This window comes from Oryzias melastigma, linkage group LG19 (genome assembly GCF_002922805.2).
Source record: "Oryzias melastigma strain HK-1 linkage group LG19, ASM292280v2, whole genome shotgun sequence".
Lineage (NCBI taxonomy): Eukaryota > Metazoa > Chordata > Actinopteri > Beloniformes > Adrianichthyidae > Oryzias > Oryzias melastigma.
Window position 1 is genome coordinate 6,911,359 of NC_050530.1, and position 20,931 is coordinate 6,932,289.

Below are 20,931 nucleotides of genomic sequence, written 5' to 3' on the forward strand. Positions count from 1 at the left end.
TTTCATTGGAAGTGGTGAATGCAGTATAAGATTCTTTTTCGTTCAATCAATGTGAAAGCAGAAAGATTCTCAGAAGGCCGAATGAAAGGGAGTGAATCTCATATATATCACAATATAAATGTAAAAATGTGAAAACACATTCTGTCAGGAGTTGTGTTTAAGAGGAACCAAATGACAGAGATGGGGTTGTTGGTGAAAATTTAACAAAAACTTTGACAAATCCACCTAAATTAGACATAAAACAACTAGACCATGGCGTGACAGAAACCAAATTTGAATAATTTAAACCTGAGAAACAGGTAAACAAAATACCTGACAGTAAACAGCTGATATCCACGGAGCTTAATGGACTGAGGAGCAACAAAAATAAACAAAAAAAAGGCATAAATGTTATTAATATATGATTTAATCTGTGTTTTTTGCAAGTTTTTTCCTTTGGTTTTCATTTAGTGCTGGTCTGAGCTCTTTTTTATGTAAAATTTCCCTGAAATAAGTCGCTACTAGACTAGAATAAGTTCTCCAAAACGTTTAGCTCATTTAAATCTTTATTTTTTCCCATAAATAGGAAGCCAAATAAAAGGAAAAGGAAGGTTGTGATCATTTTCTGCCCCAATCAAAGATTTTTTTCAGTGTAAAAAACAACCCTAAAGTCAATAGCTTAGTAAAGTCTGACCCAGATGAAGTGAAGACTTTCAATAAAAATAAAATATTTTTGTTCAGGATCGGGGTAAATTTTTATATTTGAACCCCATTTTTTCTGTAAAAACCAAACAATCACATTGTATCCACAATAGTGGCAGGATCTCTTTTGTTACACAGAATTAGGAGTAAATCTTGTTTGCAGTGACTAATACGGACTGTTTTTTTTAAACCAGCAGTGATGTGATCATCTGGATTACCAGCTGGCTTCGCCCTGTAACAACAGCAAAAGTGCAGGAGAAAGTATCCGTCAAGGGCACATGTCATCACATAACGTCCTCGCCTCAGGTCGCTCTATGTGGTTATATAATCTGACAGGAGCCTACCTCCTGGATACCACTTATCCTGTAGTCTGCCTCTTTCAGCCTCAGCTGTTGAGCGGGAATGACAAGACACTGACTTTCCTGAACTGCTGACTGCAGCTGGAAGGGCTATTTTCGGGCTCAGGAGTCCCCTGCATATGTGCCCCGGTAGATTTAGGTTCAGCTGAAGAATCCTCAGACGGAAACGCCAGTGGGGTGAATATTTACGGCGCAGCAAACCGCAAAGGAAATCCTTCTAGTTAGAGAGTCATTTTTCTTTCTTCTAGATAGAAAAACTAAACAAATGATTTGCTGTTAATTTTTTTCCCTACATTTCTGACTTACCCGATTTTTAGCTTGCTAAAAAAAAAAGGAATAAAAAAAATCCTTACTTTATTTTGAAATTAAGAAGAAGGTAAGGTGTTCTAGGCTTTACCCTTAGACCTTACACCTTAGGTCGCGGGCCGAACAGGATAAACATTTATTAAACACTGTAAAACTCCTTTTAAAAACTTTTAAATTTTAAATTTTTAACATAATTATGAACTAGATATATAGCATTACCTGCGATAATACTAGTGTGAATGCTGTAAGTTGAATTTGGCCGCCGAAGATGCTGAAATTGGTAGTTAAAAACGCTAAAGTTGATAGCTGAAATCACTGTATTTAATGATTGCCGGCTAAAATATTAGCAAAATTAGCCAAAAAAAAAACGTAGGTTAGGAAATTAATGAAGCTGATAGCTGAAAATGCTGAAGCTGATAGCCAGCTAAAAGTTTGGTAAATGCCAAATTAGAATAAATAACTAAAAATAAAAATAACAATAATAAAAACTTAGGTTAGCTAAAACAGCTAGCATGTAGCTTAAAAAATAGCTGCCCGAAAGACTAAAAAAAAAACTAAATTAGCCAAAACCTGTAAATAGTAGCCTAACTCCTAATCAATCTATTTAAAAAAAAGCCTAAATTAGTCAAAATGTTTATGTGTAAATATTAGCCAAACTCCAAATTAGCCTAAAAAATGAAAAACAAATTAAATTAGCCAAAACAGCTAGCATGTAGCTGAAATATTAGCTAAACTCCAAAATAGCTTGAATTTTTTTTTTAGTAAATGCCAAAATAGTCCAAAAAGCTAGATGAATGCCATTTTTTTAAACTTTAAAACCGTAACTTTTAAACATAAATATGAATATTTAAAATGCAGGAATATTATTCCAGAATAAATCAATTTCAATCTTAAATAACTTTTAATATTTTACTCTCCAAAAAAATATATTTTGCCAAAATTATACAAGTTAAAAATAAGCGCAAGATAACATTGAGTCATTAATAACAATAAATTATTTATCTGGAGGGCCGGATCTGGCCCCCGGGCCTTAATTTTGACACGTGTTTTAAATCAACACTAAAAATAAAACATCACATTTAAGACTTGCTCTATTTTGTAAGAAATTATTTAATTCTGATAATTAATTAAATAAATGCTCAAAAACGGAAAATGTTAGCATTTTTTCTCATAAATAAAAAGTTTTTTAAATAATGTTTTAATGCATTTTTTTATATTTGAACTTTATTTTGAAGGATCGACTTTTAGAGACGTGGTGTACTTCTCAAAATTTCTTCTTTCATCACAGAGCGCTAAAATACTTACAAAAATGTTAAAATTTTGATTATTATTAATTAAAAAAATGCTTGTCCTGTTCATAATTTTTAGTGTCACTCATTGCATTGGTGTCCTTCAAAATAAATCATATTAAAGTTCCCTTTGTGTTATTTTTGCTGATTCGTGCACGCATTGAATATAATCTCTTTTATTATTATAATACAATTTCTTTAGGGTTAATCCTTTTTATAAAATAAGAATTTCCGCTATATAATCCCCTGATTAATAATATTGTTGTTTTTTTGCTCATTTTTATTTATTTATTTTTCAAATCCATTTTTTATGTAAATTTTATATTTAAAATAAATCTTTTTTTGTTCTCGGTTTACATTAAAAACTTCAAAAATTTCAAAGATTTAATCTAAACCATAGAACATCTAATGTTCATGTTTATGATGCTCCATTTCTTTTCAAACAGGAATAAAATCCATAGAAATCTTCTACTATAATTATAAAAACATGCTAGTAATCAGGATTCTGAGATAAATGTTTAATAAAAACCACGTCCTGAACAGAGCTGCATGAGGAGGCCGTTTTGTGTGGATGGTGGGGCTCCGTCGTCTTTTCATTTTGCTAATAAAAGTTGAGCGCTGAGGTCAAAAGCATTTCAGTGTCAAGTGTTTCCTCCAAATTTTTTCCCGGGAACGGTTTCCAGACGAGGTTAGACGTCCATTCAAACGGCGCGCTCTGCTCGGCACTGATAAACACCTTTACACGGCGCCGAGCAAGAGGTGAAGGACGACAGCGAAAGAACTGGCGGCTGGAAATCATCAAACACCCGAGCTGCTGGAACCTGTGGGGGAGAAGATAACATTTCATTTCCATGCTCTCATTTCTTTCTGTTTGTGTTTAAGATTCTTAAACAATGTTCAGAAAAAGATACCATCAGGACATCTGGATAAGCTGTTTAATTAGGTTTTAGTCATGTAATTTATGATATGTATATATTTGTGACCCTATCTTATTAGAATGGTCCAAACTTTACCAAAAAAAATGTTTTCTGCCCTGTAGTTCATCATCATTCCACTAGGGGCAGTAGAAGGGCTTATTTTAAAATTGCTGCAAACAACACTTTTGGCGGGAAAAAGTTTAGCAAATTTTCAAAGCTTTATTGTAAGAACGACTCATCTATTGCTATTTATTTTTATAAATAACTACTTAGTGTACTGATTTTTTTACATTTTATAAATAAATATGTTTAATACAATTACATGAAAATGTATAGACAAAGTTTGAGACAGTGGCTAAATAAAATCTACTAAATCACATAAAAAATCATTAATAATATGATTAACATACATATTTTGTAAAATTTCATCAATTAAATTCTTTGATTAACCTGTTTTTTTTTAGGAATAACATCTAGTGTTTGAATAAAATATTTTAATAAAATTTTAGAAATATTTTTAACTTCAATTTTATTTATTTATATATATATTTTTTGCTTTTTTAAAAACAAAATGTCACAGAATTTTATATTAATTCAAACATTAATTTTAAATGGATTATAAATATATATATATAATATATCCTATTTAAATAAAAGTAATCAGGTATGCCAGCGATCTTTGCGAAAACAAAACTAAAAATATTTTTTTCTTATTTTTAGTATTTTATTCCGAACACAAGGACTAGAAAGCATTAATTCCGCATTAAGAGTTTTTTTTTTAGTTTTAAAGATTTTATCTCAATGGAACCTTTGTTTAAAATTGTATTTTATTGGAGTAAAGTTTATATTTTTAAAGAACTGTATAGAAATGTATATGGAGAAAATCAGGAAACAAGACAAAAGCAATCAAACTAAGAATTCAAAACTAACAAAAATGAAAACAAACATCATTCTACACTAAATATGTGGGTGTACATGAGTGAACACATATTTAAACTGGATAAAAGCTTTTAAAAAAACAAAATTTTCCATTATTTGATCCAATTCTGATATTTTTTACAAGAAACTGAAGACCTGCAGTCTATCAAAACTAAGGATTTCTCAAAATTTGGAAGAAAAAATGGAAATAAAAAAACCTGTCTGAGCTTTTTTAAATCGAGGAACCAATCAACGATATTTTCTACTCTTCATTCTCACCACATTTGAGGTTATTACACACCTCGCTGATCTTTGTCCACTCATTATTACAATCCCCAAATGATGGTGACATTTTAGCCCGCAGATAGAATATGTGCTTCATATGAAGCCTTCTCCTGCTGTAATGTGGAGTGTTGAGAAATGTTCTCGTTGGTTAAAAAGAAATGATGTGTCATGATGTGAGGGATGAGAAAGATTCAGAGAAACATTTAGTTCTTTTTTCCTTTCCTTGGTTTGGGCGGATGTTAACATTAATACGCTGCCAGCGGATGATAGCAAAAAAAAAAAAAAAAAAAAAAAAGTGCTTTTATGGACGGAGAATCCTTGTATGTACAGCTTTCGGGGACTGGTGCCAGAACATGCAGAAACCCTGGCAGCAGATGTTGGGAGATGGTTTCAAACTGCCTGCCTCTCCTCCTCGTGACAGCCGCTTGGCGTTTCTCTTCTTTTATCGGCTTTATCGCAGAAACAAAATGGCTCGCCACCCCAAATCAAACCCCCTTTTTTTTGCTGAATTTGCATGGGCCCCGGTGCCATCGCCGCCTCGTCCTTCTGATATTAATGATAGCGCCGAAGAGGTTCAGTGGCTGCTCTTTAAACATTCATGCGCTCCTGAAACAATTTTCTCTGTCTAATCTGAGGACGTTAGTGGCTGCGTAAATTATTCATCAGCAGGTCGTCCGCCACTGAAGAGGAGGCGGTGAAAAGGAAGAGATCAGTCAAGATGGACGTCTGAACATCAGCACAGAGTTAGACACAGAAATTGCCACTGCAATGCGTTTGGTGTGAACCGGGCAACTCCACATCCATCTTTTTACCATAAAACGGACGACTAAAGACTATTGTGTTGCAAAATTGTCATTGTTTTCATAGAATCAAGTCTCGTTTTACAATTATGTCTGCATTCTGTCTTTTTTAGGCACATTTATTACAGGTGTGTATCAGAAATTAGTATCGCGATACTTGTGTCATGATACGATATGAATCCCGACATGTCACGACAATATTTCAATATTCACTAACTTATGACTTAAAAATTAATTAATCTAAATATTTAACGCATTTTTTACAAAAGTAAAATTATAAAATATACATATTATTTCATGATCAGAACAACAATTGTATTTCATAAATTTAAAAAAAAAAAAAAGATCATTTAAGGTGCTTTTTTTTTAAGGAAAAAAATGGTTTCTGGTACGCATCAGTTACTACCTGGTGTGCACCAGATAGTAACTGATGCGCACCAGTTACTATCTGCTGCCCACTAGTTAGTAGCCAAAATTATTTTTTTATATTCATTTAATTTTTTTTTTTTAAATCCTAATCAGGAGCCCCTAAAGGGCCATCAATATAAAAAAAAGGATGAAGCGAAAAATATGTTTTTCTTTTTTCTAGAAATTTAAATTAATTAAAAAAAAATGTTTCTGGTTACTAATTGATACACACCAGTTACTACGTGGTGTACACCACATAATAATTGAAAAAAATATATTCTAAAAATGAAAGTCACATTTTTTTTTTCTTAAAACTGAAGTAAAAACTTTTTTATCATTTTTTTATTCACATAAAAAAAATCTATTTACTAAGATAGTAACGAGAAATTTCGTTTTTTAACTTACATTTTTAAAAGAAAACAAAACGTTTTTCTCACTTCATTTTTTTTTATTTCCCTTTTTTGGAGCTCTGTACTCGATTAATTAATCAGACGAAAAAAATGAATCACGTCTTAATAAAACATTTGTAATGATGTTTCAAATGCATATTGTGTTAAATTATAGTTTTTCTGATTAACATTTTCCTTGTTTGTATTGATGTATTTGTACACTTTTAAATATGCAAAAGTCCTTTTTTGTGTCAGAAATAGGTCTGAGCGCGTCCACCTGAGCCTGTTTTGTCCACTTCTGATTGAAGTGAGATTAGATTTATTTCTAAATATCTTCTCACCAGATAGTAATCAATCAATAATGAGGGAAGGGCTCAGTCCACCTGTGTGATGATGGGGGTTTCTTTGAAGAACACTACGACTTTGGTAGTTTTTTATGTTGAAAATTAAAACCCTAAAGGTTTACTCACCTAGAACTTTTCAGGTTTAAGGATGAAAGTATATTTCCTTGTGTTTAATCCAAGAGTAATAACTGTCACGTCTTACTTTATGTTCCTAGTTTAGTGTGTTTTTCTGTAGTAGTGTGAGCGGAGGGGTTCCTACAGCGCCACGACCGCAAGCTAATCAGCTCATAAACGTGGAGCAACAAAAAGACACATTTATGTAACGTTTTTCCCAAACGGTGGCTATCTTAAGTCTACTCACGGAGATACATTTTACACAGTAAGCTAAAAACAACGCAGGTCTGAAAGGATAAACGAGCTTTGACCTGAAGACAAAGGGACGCCGTTTTTGTCGAGGTGCTTTGCGATCCTGACACGCCTCCACTGCCTAATAAGATTCCCGCCTTATCTTATTAATTTCCGCTCACCCTCCAACCGACATCAAAGGCGTCTGGATCGTAGTTAGAAGTTTCCGGTTTCACCACTTCAGTCTGTCTGCCGTGGCGGAACATTATCAACTTCGCTTTTTGTTTTGTTTGTTTTTTTTTCCGAACGCTGCCTCCTTCCACAGGAAAATAATACAGATTAAAATGCTCATTCTCCAAGTGATCCCCAGCACCTGCTCTCACAGATGACTTCCTCTCTGATATTTTTAGTCTCCGCCGTTCCATCAAGGCCGGCATTTCTCAGCTTAGTCAGATGGAGGAAGTCAGTGATGAATATTCAGGACTGAATTTGCATAATTATTTCTTTGGCTATCACCTGTGCAGAGCCCCGTTGAATAGAGATACCTGACGCTGATCTTATGGTTGCTGCGGCAACACTATTCTAATGACCAGAGTTTTTGGAAAATCTGTCTCGTTGTGTTCATCCCATCAAACCCCAGAAAAAAAAAAAAATCTTCTGTACATCTATGACTTCGAATTAGGCTCTTGTGATTTGAAAGGCGCATTGATAATTATGAAGCCCGCGAGGAATCAAAGCCGAACGGCGCTTTCAAGGCGCCGTACTCTTTGTGTGAAGGTATCTCTCTGTGCCTCATCTGCTCTGACAGGTTTGCAAACCACAGTGTGTTCAAACATAAAGATAAACATTTATTTGGAGTAGTGTGAGCTGTCACCCAAAACATGTGCTTCAACTTTTATTTTTTATTTTTTCTGTCTTCATCTCCGTCATTTCCAGCATCCAAGGTTTGGTGTTGCTATGAAACAGTTGTTAGAGAAGGAGAAAGGAAAGCAGCCATTTACAGACGGCTTTTTGAAGGATCTTTAAAATGGGATTGAAAACATTTTTTTTTCTGAATTCTTCATTTATTTTTAGTAGTTTTGCCTGCCAGTTGGGAGGATTGTTGTATGCCAGTACTTTCTGTCTCCAAGACCTCCCTGCTGTAGCTGGAGATGAAAATCTAGGTCCTTAAAGGAGAAGAATGAAGCAACATACCACCGTATCCACACTACAATCCACACTTCAAGCCCTAAAGTAATTTTTTTTATCTTTTAAAGGACAGTGGCTGTGTCTACTGATGCTGACATTATTTTTAGAAAGCGCTCTATCAATATGTTTGGGTTTATTTCCGAATATGCTAACACAGCTAAGAGTTAACAGTTTTTTGTTGGACTGTTTTTTTATATATATATCACTACCATGATTGGGAGCTTGCATTATCATGCTTGTGTTTCTTTTAGCGGTATCAGTCTGTTTTAATGTGTTGCAAACAAGTTTTGGTGTTTCCTCAATATGCTAACACAGCTAGCGTAGCGGTGTCAAACTGTTCTTTTAACTTATTACTAGCAAGCTTGGGAGCTGGCGTTGTGACAGTAGCATTTGTTGTTTCAGTATTAGCCTGTTTTCTATGGGTGTTTTGTAAATACGCTAATGCAGCTAACGTGTAGCGTTGCAGGACTTTTTCTTGTGTTTTCTTAGCGATGTCACAGTTAAGTTTGTGTCAGCAGTTTTAGTCTGTTATTTATGTGTTGCAGGAGTTACAGGTTTTGTGAATTTACTATCAGGGCTAACGCTTCTAATGCAGCTAACATGTGGCAGTGTCTGTCTCTTTTTTTTTCTTTTTAGTCATTACTAACAAGGTTGGGAGCTGAAATTGTGACAGTAGCATTTTTTTAAGATGTATCAGCCTGTTTTTTACGTGTTGCAAACAAGGTTGGATGTGTTGTAAACATGCTAATGCAGCTAGCGTTTAGCAGTGCAGGACTTTTGTGTGCTACTAACCAGGTTTGGAGTTAGTGTAGTCACAGTTACGTTAGTTGTAGCAGTATTAGTCTGTTATTTACGTGTTGCTAACAGGGTTGGGAGTTACAGGTATTGTGAATTCCCTATAGGTGCTAACGCTTCTAGTGCAGCTAACATGTGGTAGACTCAGTCAGACTGTTTCTTCTTTTTTTTTACATATTACTAACAAGGTTTGGTGCTGGCATAGACAAATAGCGTTTCTTTTAGCGGCATCAGTCTGTTTTCAACATGTTGCAAACAAGTTTCTGTGTTTTTTACTTCGGCTAATGCAGCTAACGTTTAGCATTGTCAGATTGTTGTTTTTTATATACATATTACTAACAATATTGAGAGCTGCATTGTGACAGTAACATTTGTTTTGTGGAATTAGTCTGTTTTTTCATGTGTTACAAACAACTTTGGATAATTTGTAAATATGCTAATCCAGCTAACATGTAGCGGTGCAGGACCTTTTTGTTCCATGTTCCTAACAAGGTTTGGCGTTAGCATAGTCACGCTAACGTTTATTGTAGCAGTATTAGTCTATTATATACATGTTGCAAACAAAGTTGGGAGTTACAGGTGTTACCGCTATAGTTAGTTTTGGCCTTTTTTATTATATTTTTATTTTTTACATATTACAAACAAGGTTGGGAGCTGGTGTTGTGACAGTAACATTTGGTATTCTATGTGTTGCAGACGAGGTTGGATGTTTTTTTAAATACACTAATGCAGCTAGCATGTAGCGGTGCAGGACATTTCCGTGTTACTAAGAAGGTTGGGAGTTAGCGTAGTCACAGTAGTGTTTGTTTTAGTGGTATCAGTCTATTTTCTTACGTGTCGCAAACAAGGTTGGGAGCTACGGGTATTCTGACTTCGCTAACAGAGCTAATGCTTAATGAAGCTAACATGTTTTGTTTTACAGGTTTTGTGATAGGCTAAAGCAGCTATTGCTCCTGACGTGACTAACATGTAGCATGTTTCAAAAAAGTTCTAAATATCTGAGCTATTCAGTCATAGAGTTCGGAGCCAGATGCCAGCTCAGATGAGGAAAACGAAGACGTACATGGATCTATTTGTCCTTAGAGTGAAGCAGACCCCAGAATATCTTCATATTTTTGTCTGCTCACAACGATTTGTCTAAAGAAATTCTCAGAAATGCATTTTTGAGCATCAAAAAAATGCCACAAGAACATGTTTTAAGTACCAAAGACACCATTTTCATCAAAGTGGGTCTTCAACGAAGCTAACAACTAGCACTAACGTTGCAGGTGACGTCGTTTACCTTCGGGGGAAATGCAAATGAACATGTTGGTTTAAACCCTTTTTTTTTAAATAGGACATAAAACAAAGGTTTATTGTTTTTTAATTACTTTAACAAGCAGTTGAAGAGTCCATTCTGGGGAAGATGTGTTGAATGAAGTGTTTGATGAAGTCATCAGAAACCTGATGAGACCCAATGAACACAAGGAATTATTAGGTAAATAATAAGATGATGAAAAGATGTTAACCTTTGCATGTTCGCAAGTATTTTCTTTATGTGTATCCGTCTTTTAGCATCATTGTTTATAGGTACCTGCTGACATTACGCAACACAAATCTGTTCTGCTTACTTGCCAGCTTGCCTTAAAGCTTTTTGCAGAGCGAACGTAGGTTCGGATCCCTCTGGGATTTCTCTGTTTGCTGTGTTAACAGAGTTGTAGGCTATCAGTTAGGAGCTGAGCGGCATTAATGATGTGCATGCCATCATTAGACATGTCTATGATGTTTGTTTTGCATTAAAGTAGTGATTTATGCTGCAAAGGCGTATCCTTCACACAGAACACCGTGATTATCTCTCAGCGTTATACACACTCTCATCATGCCCGGGTTGTAATTGCACAGTAGTCATGGGCTAATGGTGGAATTCTTTTCAGTTGTCTATCTGCTTGATTGGAGAAATATTGAATAGAGAAAGCTGCTTTTACAAATTGATTCACTTTTCTGTTAAATTTTGTTGTTTTGAAAACTTATTTATTGACACAAATTTGCAAAAAAATAATCTGACAACCTGGATAAATTACAGGTTGAAATCCTCTCATTTTCCAGATTGCTGCCCCTGACTCATATTGTCAGAGGGGCACGGGAGCCTCGCCCCCGTTTTTTGCAACTTAATGGCGTGTTAGGAAAAGATACAGGCTAACGTGGATGACATGTTGCTGTTATTCCACTTCAGTTCAGTTCATTCATAAAGAACCAGTTTGCAACAAACGTGACATGCTACACTTATGAGGCACTAAACCAGCATTAAGCAAACGCTAAACACTCTGCAGGAAATTTGGCAGCTTTGTCGTTATGCTTTGTGGCTTTTGTTCACTAAAACAACTCTAGCAACATTGTTCATGTTTTGATAGAAACAATTAACAGGGATTTAAACACTTTTCCTAGAAGTCAGCAGTGGGGGCTGCCCCGCGACCCTCCCACATCCCGAGCCCATGTAAAGCTTAAAGCCCTGAAGGCTTTTCAGCGTGTGTTTAGCTAATCATCTCAATATGTCCAGATAACAATCTCATTTTGACCCACTTTGATGTTTTTTTAAGCTATTTTCAAGGCATTCCCACAGGTCTTTTAATATTGGCCATTTTTAGCCAACTCTTAAAAAAAAAAAAAAAAAAAAAAGAAAAATCATTTTTTGAGGACATAGTTTCTGCAGAGCGGCAGTAATTCATTAGAATTTTGCTACTCCGTTTTGGGCGGTACTGTTGGCACAGAGCAACTCGTCATATATAAATGTATGGTTTGGGCCCCTGCCGCGCCACTTTTTGAGGCTTTGGGTGTCTCCAACTTGTCATTTTTTTACACTGTGGGTGTTCCCATTAAATTACGGGTCCCGAACCTCTGGTACCGGTCCGAGGGCTGCTTGGTACCGGCCCACAGAAAGTAAAGAAATGCATAGGCCAATCATGGGTCACCAAATCACGGGACGTAGACTGGAACCCTTAACCCTTCTACTATCCTAGGCATATTTACATTAAAAGTGGGGTCATCTGGACCCCATAAGACAGCACGTTTTTTTTCAAGGATTTTCAATCTTCACTGGTGTCCAATGACAAACATGAATTCCTGTCCTAGAATGAAGGATTGTTCCAATGAAAGTGTTAAATTTTTAAAATAAAAGATAAAAAAAGTCAAACATACAGACTCAGAAATGTGGCCATTTAACTTCATTGATTTCACTCAAATTGTTCTACATTCAAATACTAATTTGAAAGTAGTACTTACCACATTACTGTGATGTCTGTCTAAATTGGCATTAGGAACTAGTTGAGTTAATTATTAATTTATAAACACATTCATTTACAGAGAAAAATAATATTTGTGGATTGTGGCTCCAGATTTCTAAATATTGATGATGAAAAATTCTATGAAAGTCCATTAATTAAAGAAATAAACTTTTTTTTTCAATAATAGATGAAGAAGCGGAATCAAACTTTCTGTTGCCTCGATAATCAACATAAGTGCTGGAAACCTGCTAAGCAAAACTTGATTAGAGCAGAAAATGGATCCAAAACTTAAAAAACACAGAGAAAATAAAAGAAGAGGAGGCTGTTAAAAATAAACTTTAAGAAAAAAGATAATCTCACAAAAACATGCAAGAAAAAGCTGGTAAAACATAAAAAAATGAAACATAATAAAGTGAGGGATGTAAAATAAATCCCCAAACTCCCATCCAGATGATCCGTCGCCCACAACATATTTCAATTCATTGAGTCTTACTCAAGGTTTGTCTTGGAGAACAGCTTTCGTGCTAGCAGCAGTGAATGTCAAACGGGCGGGAAAAGCCGTGTATCTTAGCTACAGCGCCGGTGGAGCACAGCTCGGACACGTGACGAGGGGCTGTGACTCATTTCCAGCTCACTGGCATTAATGAGCGGTGCCCTTTCTGCTGGCAAGCGCAGTGTGGGAGCAGCCGAGCTGACTTGACAGTGTGATAAGAGCGAAGGAGTGAGAAGGCTCCCACTGCTTTGCCAGAGAATAGTAAGAGTTCTGATCAGATAATTGCCTTGATGGAAAATATTTATTTTTTACCGTGGACCATGTTCATATGCTTTTCTACTCTAAAAAAACCCTCTATGACAATTTTATTTTTATATTTTTTATTCCCAGTAGTGTTTTAATTTTGAAGTTTTTCACCAAAAACCTACAAAATAAATGTCTTAAAAAGACATTTTTCATGTTGATCTGAAGCCTCTGTTTCCAGAATCTCCTCTGAGGGGGTGTGGCTTTTGGAGCTGAGTAGCTCCACCCCCTGATCCCCCTCTATCTGACTATGATAGCTGTGTTTCGCTAGCATAAATCTTCACCGCCGCTACCTAAAAATGTTAAGCAACGTCAGTAAAATTGCTTAAAAGGAGACATACTTGGAAATACAAAAATAATTATTACATTTGTTCTCTTTCATAAGGAAAATGCCACACAGACATGTTAAAAACTAAAAAAAAACAGCTTTAAAGGTTAATCTAATTTTTCATGGGTTTCACACTTAATTATCACTCACTAATTCCAAGAATTCCTCCCATATCTTTATGTGGTGTAAGGCAAAAAAAATAAATAAAAAAATACAGCAAATTATCATCAAATTATCTTCTTTTTATTCTATTCATTTCAATCCATCAACCTCCTTTCCAGAACTTTCAAACCACCATCCGCACTGTGAACCCCAGACCCCATTCTGATCTAATGAAGCCGTGGTCGCACTCAAGCCTCGGCCTCAGGGTCACTTATTGTTCTGAGGGTCATCGTCACAAAAAAAAAAAAAAAAAAAAAACCATCCACGAACCAGGAGATAATCTCAAGGGGACGTGTGCTCTCGTTTTTACAGCATGTAACCCGATTTCCTGTGTTCTTGTGGACCATAGGACCTCCCTGGAGCTTTAAAGCTTTACAAGTTGTTTCTAAAGATTGTTGGTTTGAAAAAACCTAGTTATACAAGACAAAGCAGTTTGTGCACTTAGGTTGTGAAGTGGTCGATTTCTGTGGTTATATTTTATTTAGTTTCAAAGCACAGTAGAGGTTTAAAGATGAAACCCGATCATCTTTTTATCTATTTTCAAAGAATTTCCAGTGGTCTTTTAATTAGGATTATCCTATTTTTTTTAATAAACTCCAGACCAACATTGACCCGTATAGTATACTTCTATGTAATTTTTTTCCATTGATATATATATATATATATATATATTTTTGCTTTTTTCAATTGTTTTTCTTGTCAGTGTGATATATTTTGCTGTTGTAGGATCTAAAAATTAATAAAAATAAAGTTATATATATATAAAAAAAGGATTATGGCATTTTTAGCAAAAGAATTACAATAAACTGCTGTTTTCTAGGACATAGTTTCCACAGAGCGGCAGGGATTCATTAGAAATTTGAAATTTGCCTCAAAGTTGTGGGCGGGACCGTTGGCTCAGAGCAGATTTTTCTACTGTTTTCAGACTCTACGGACAAAATTAAGGCAAAATTTTATATATATACAGTACATATATATATACACACACACATACATACCTATTTATATACATACACATATACAGTATATATATATATATATATATATATATACACATATAGATACGTACATACCTATTTATATACATACACATATATACAGTACATATATACACAGTATATATATATATTCACACATAGATACGTACATACCTATTTATATACATACACATATATACAGTACATATATACACAGTATATATATATATATATTCACACATAGATACGTACATACCTATTTATATACATACACATATATACAGTATATATATATATGTATATATATATACATATATATATATTTAGCAAATCCTACAAAATGGTAACTAAAACAAAACAATATCTTAACCACTTAAACCCTTATATAAAATACAAACCCTTATGTAAAGTATACTACGACTAGTCTCGACAAAGCAGCTAAGCCACCTCTATAAAGTCAAATCCTCCCATTTTCACTGAAAACGACAACAAAAAAGACCTAAAAATAATACTAAATTGTATTTCTATGGAATATACTGATAATTCCACATCCATCACTGGTATGTTTATCTGCACGTCCAATCTGCTGCCCGGCTGCTTCTTATCCTAAACTCTTCATCTTCCTCGCCTGCTTGCGTGACCTTCATGTTGCATCTTTACAGTGTTTTACAGAGATTTAATTAAATTTGAGCTTCAAAGCCTTTAATAATCTGTCATGTAGGAGACACAACATGCTGTTGCTTCTTTCCTCCCCTGTAACTAACGGTGCAGTGGAGGGAGGCGGAAATCTTCACTTGCAGCTCTGGAAGGAGCGTTTGATTTAGACTCCAAAATGCAGCGCTGCATTGCACTGAAATGGCATCATCTTTATGGACACTTTATTAGCGGGGATGCATAAATGCAACAAAGGGAGAAGTAATAATATTTAAGCGAGCTGCGTGAACAAAGAAAACGCACTATGAAAGTATGTAGTTTTTCCGTATTATGCACACATTTTCTCCTCCAGCTGGCTTTTGCATGTGAGGTTCCGCTTAACTACTTTCTAACACAGTGCTGATTAACTTTGCCTCAAACTCAAAGCTCCAAGTGTGCGCTTGTTTGTGCATGGATCCTAATCACTTAAAAAGGCAGCATGTCTGCAAGAAAAAAAAAACAGTTTGATTGCAGCGAGAAAGTAGTAATTTTTCATGAAGATGAAGAAAAATCAAGGTTTGTTTACAGCTTTGGTGCCAAAAATCTTTTATTTACGACCACTGGTGATTTTATTTTTTTCTAGGCTGCATGTCCGCTGAATTTAAAAACTGGAATTGCAAGTCCCTGTCTTTCACTTTCAAGCTGCACTGATGAGACTCCATTAATAACCAGAAGTGTCTTACCTCAGCGGATACACCTGCCTGCTGCACTGGCAAAGACCTGCTCACCTGGAACGCAGCACAGCCAGATGCCTGAGCTTATTAGCAGCTAAATCACTGCCATTTCAAATCTGTAGCTTTAGTTTATTTTGAAAGTCTTGCTGAAATAAATGTGGACATGCATTTTCTGCTGGAAAGTTTGAATTAAAGTCCAATGATTGTTAGAATCTTTCCTTTTTTAGGTTAAGTTAAAAAAAATCACAAATATTTGTGATTTATTTCAATTATAAATGAATATTTTCACCTTTTGTTGCCCTCACAGAGCACCAATAGTTACTAAACCATCTGTAAATGATTAATATGAAACGTTTTGGTTCACCTTTGTAACATCCATAAACACTAAACAATAAGGCTTTATCTTATATCATAGGTGTCCCAGAAGCTGCACCACATACACTAAAAATAGAGAATGTTCTGCTGCTGAATCAACTAACTTTACAAAATGTAGCAGACGGGAAGTTTTCAACAGAAAAGGAGGGAATTCTCTGGATTCATCAAACTAAGCTCTGTGTGCAAGTCCACACTTTACAGACTGGTCTCATGATCTCATAGTTATAGCATTTTAAATTAATTTAGAGTAATTAGAAATCAGAAGATTTACAGATTGAAAATACTGCTCTTTGGAAAATGTTTGATCAAAAGAGATTTTTTAACATATTCTTACAACACATTGTCAGTCCCAACTTGTCATGTATGGACGTATGGTTCGGACCCCTCCCATTTCTGACATTTTGGGTATCCCCAACTTGTCGTTTTTTGACGTTCTGGCTATTCCCATTAGATGAAAAGGGCCCCAACCGTCAGGATGCGTTAACGGCTGCGGAACCAGTTGGTGACTCTATAGGTCTGTGACAAAGTGGAAGTCACGTGACTGAAAAAAAAAACAAAAAAACTGCGAATATGTGAAACCACAAATCTGTAAAAACGCAAATAATGAAACGTGAATAGATGGGGGACCAGTGTGTATGTATGTTTATATATATATACAGTATGTACATGTTTATATGTATATATACATGTACATACTGTATATATATATATATATATATAAATATATTTATGTATATATGTGTATATAAATACCTATATGTGTATATATATATAGTGTTCCCCAACTTATTCGTGTTTTATTATTCACATTTTTACAGATTCGTGGTTTCACATATTTACAGATTTTATACATATACATATATATACATATATAGTGTTCCTCCACTATCCATATTTTATAAGTGACGTTTTTACACATTTGCGGTTTCACCTATTTTTTATATATATATATATGTTTTATTAAAATAATATGTCTTTTTCGAAATGCTTTATAAATATAACATTTCTTTCCATAGTTTTAACTTTTTATGCAAGTAAGGGTTAGAACAGACTACAAATGAAGAACATGAATAGCACTTTGAGTCTGTGGTTATTGTTATATATGTGGTTCAACATCCATACAGAGAAGAAACACATGAAATAAACCACCTGAAATTGATTCTATTATGATTACTTTTTGTGTGAAGCAAAACACAAATTTGAATATCTCCCTCAAACCTCCATTCAGATTCCATTGTCAGGCTCACAGCTGACTCTCAACAATACTATCACTGCATGTCGGCTCACTATTGAGTCACAGAATGCTTCTTTCTATCAGCCTGATTTGTTCAGGATAGGGAAATCTAATTAACCACAATCACTGGGGATGCAGCTTGAGTGACATTGATGAACTCCACATTGGCAATTTCCTTCTAATTCCCAAAGTCGCCCACCCTTTATTTTAATTTCTCCTGCCCGTCACGTTAACGTTGATCCTTTAAGCTGGAATTTTAAACTGTGACATGGATATCTACGAAATTTAACTGGAGGCGCAATTTCTGACAAGTGGGAGCTTGCTTTGCCACAGACGTTTGCTGGATTTCACTTTATTTGGGGAATAAAACAAATGACAATCATATTTAGTCTCATTGTAGTTCTTTGGGTTGCTTTGTCTCTAAAAAGTGAAAATTCAAAGGCCTTGTTTGCAAAAATTGTCCCCATGGTTAATTTAATGTCTATGAATCATTCACTCCAGCAAGTCTAAAAGATCACAGCGGCCAAACAGCATGGGATCAAGGGTAATTAAAGAGACAGAGGTCATCTATTTCGGTACTGGAGTTGCACCAGCCTGGACAGACACTACACCTGTGCCTGCAATAACGGCGAAACGAGAGGAATTGAATTAGACTTTAATCAATACTCATTCGTAGCTGTCCGCAAGTTAAAAAATAGCCTTTATTCACACCAGAAAAAAACTCGAACCGAAATGTAAATCATAAAAGATCTGTATTTTTAGAGTCCATAGTAAATATAGATCACTGTCCACACAGAAATCCATACTGTTGACATCAACAGTGTGTCCGCAGGATATTTCTCCAGTTCTGCTCTCTTCCAATTAGCATTGCAGCTATAACTTTGCTCCGTTGCCTCGTTTTTCATTTCCAAATCCATTTCTTGAATCTTTTATAGGGATTTTGTTATCTTAGCGCCTAAGGACTATATTTTTTATGTGTTCCAGCACAATCGCGGGGCTCAGCTTTGTGCTCTGCCAAGGCATTGACCTCCTTATAGTGTGCTTAGCTATACAGGACAGCTACATCCCAGCTTTGTGATTGGATATTTCACATATTTTAGAGGGTTAGGAAACCGTATTTGACAATGGTGGGAAAGTGACCTCAACTAACATGTTTATTTTGATGCATATGGGCTTTACTAATTCAAAATAAATAGATTCCTTTGAGTAGTCCCTACTTTACCAAAGGCATGTCAATGCACATTCAGGGAAATAAATGTTGTTTATGAAAAATGTGATGTGTCTCAAGAATTATGGCATAATTGGGAAATAATTAACAACACCGTCTGAGTCAGTGATGCTTTTGTCATAAACACTCACTGTAACATGTCTTACCTTTTTAATGCTGCACTGAAGTGAGGCGGCAGTTCTCTGTAAAGAATGAGTCACTTTCTTTTTTCATTTGCATACTTTAGATTTATGAATAAGAGAGGCTGGTTTATTGTGCTTTGACCCTAATCTTCATATATCCGTCCTGCTCACTCTCTGCGCCATTTTGCATTGCACAAACTTCTATTAAACAATAATGAGGCCCTATCATGCTGTTAGGAGTAACTAATGTTAATCATACCCTATCAAGTACATCAATCAATGTGATGGTTTATAAAGTTCACAGAAAGATTGAGAAACTTGTAAACAGACCAAACTGTTGGGCTACAGTGATTCAACTCAAACTGTCTCCCACCTGGTCATGAAAATTATGTTTTGTTTTCTTTTTTACGATTATATCTATCCTTTAACACTGTAGTTTCTTTACAATCAGATGTATTGTTACACTTTTACAAACAGATACCCCACTCAAAGTCCACATTTTTTTGTGCAGATTCATCAACAAATTAAAGCAATTCCTCAAAAAATATTAAAAGAAATCAGATTTATATTAAGTTTTGCCAAACTGTAAATATAAATAACAAAAAGAATCTTCCGCTTTGGAAAAACAAACCGCATCCACTGTTGCTTGGTACAAATATTAGGCCCTATCCGAATTCTTCCCTTCTCCCTACCCCTAGATTTACCCCACCAAACGGAGAGTTATGAAAAAAGGGTTCTTAAAGGGTTCTTAAAACATATTTTGGATTCCACTTCCACTACAAATGCCCCTACAGATGGAGGGGTTGGGACAAGAGAAGAATTTGGATTGTGCCTTATTCATGCTAAGCAGCACAACAGACACATTTAGAAATTCACAGAGTAATGCGGAGAATTAACCCATGTGATCTGTTTGGTGCGTAACAATCCAAGATTCCATTACTGTTATGCTGCATTTACACCAGTTGTGTGTGGTGTGTTCACCACCGCCAGACATCCAGGTAATGTCAGGGAGGTGGATTTTTCTTCTTTTGTGTTATTTTTTGCGGTCTACTAGCGCTCGTCTGTCAGCTACAATTGGGCTTGGAGCGCAAAGTCAGTTCAATGCAAATCCTGCAAATCTCGCTCCAGGCTGCTTGTTTTTTACAGCTCTGTTCCTATAAATGTCCATCTTGGTGTCATTTTAATCTGACCGGGCACAAACAGCAATTATTAATTTCTTCATCTTGTTTACAATGTTTGGTAGCATGGATGCTATCCACTAATCACTATCAAATCCCGGTCCCTGATTGGTCACAGGGCCGCGTTTCACTGTGAAAATGTTCAACTGGTTGAACTTTCAGTGCACCATCAATGAATGCCAGATTTCTACAGAGAGCCCATGACTAGACTTATAAAGTTACCAGCGTTCCAGAAGGCCAGAATTCTGGTTTACGCACATTTGTGTAGACTTTTCATTGGATGTGGTCGCTGAAACGCGAGTCAACAAACCCAGTGTGTAAGTTCCCTCAGAATTTTAGAACATCTTTCAAAGGAAATTAAAATTGTATTTTTTGATAAGAGGTGCAACTTTTGCAAAATTATGAAGAGAAGTAAAGATAATTGTAATTCTGACTTATAAAAAGCATTTTATTTGTAATTATATACCAGTATGGTAAATAGTGGGTTACAAAACAAACAAAAAAAGGTGACATAACTTCTTGTACTCTTGATTTCTTTTTTTCACAATATTTTGATATTTTATCTACACAAAATTACATTGAAACACTGAAAAAAATATATAAAGTTCTATTTCTCTGTATATGACATTGAAATGTGACCATCTATTCATGGCTGCTTGGATCAGTAAATGCTCCATTTAAGGCTCAGTAGGCAACAGTGTGTAGTCACTTATAATATTTCCACTTCTGTCTGCAAAAAACACAAACACATTAAACCTCATTACATTGCTCAGCAGCATGAGAGCTGTTGTAGAAAACCTGAATCCATCTCCTACCCGCTGATTCTGTTGCTAAATCTGAGGATTTGTCTTTAAGGCAGTTCATCAAGCTCTAATTGCTT

General features: G+C 35.3%; 1 protein-coding gene and 1 long non-coding RNA gene across 3 annotated transcripts in view; one reads left to right on the forward strand and one right to left on the reverse strand.

Moving 5' to 3' along the window:
* The window catches only part of nrg3b (neuregulin 3b), a 293,063-nt gene that overhangs the window by 197,775 nt on the left and 74,357 nt on the right, over positions 1–20,931 (forward strand). The gene's annotated exons all lie outside the window — the stretch shown is intronic.
* LOC112154689 overlaps positions 3,001–20,931 on the reverse strand; it is a 137,634-nt gene continuing 119,703 nt past the window's right edge. The window contains exon 4 of the long non-coding RNA XR_002920687.2: positions 3,001–3,456. This is a non-coding gene — a long non-coding RNA (uncharacterized LOC112154689). The remainder of the gene's footprint in view (positions 3,457–20,931) is intronic.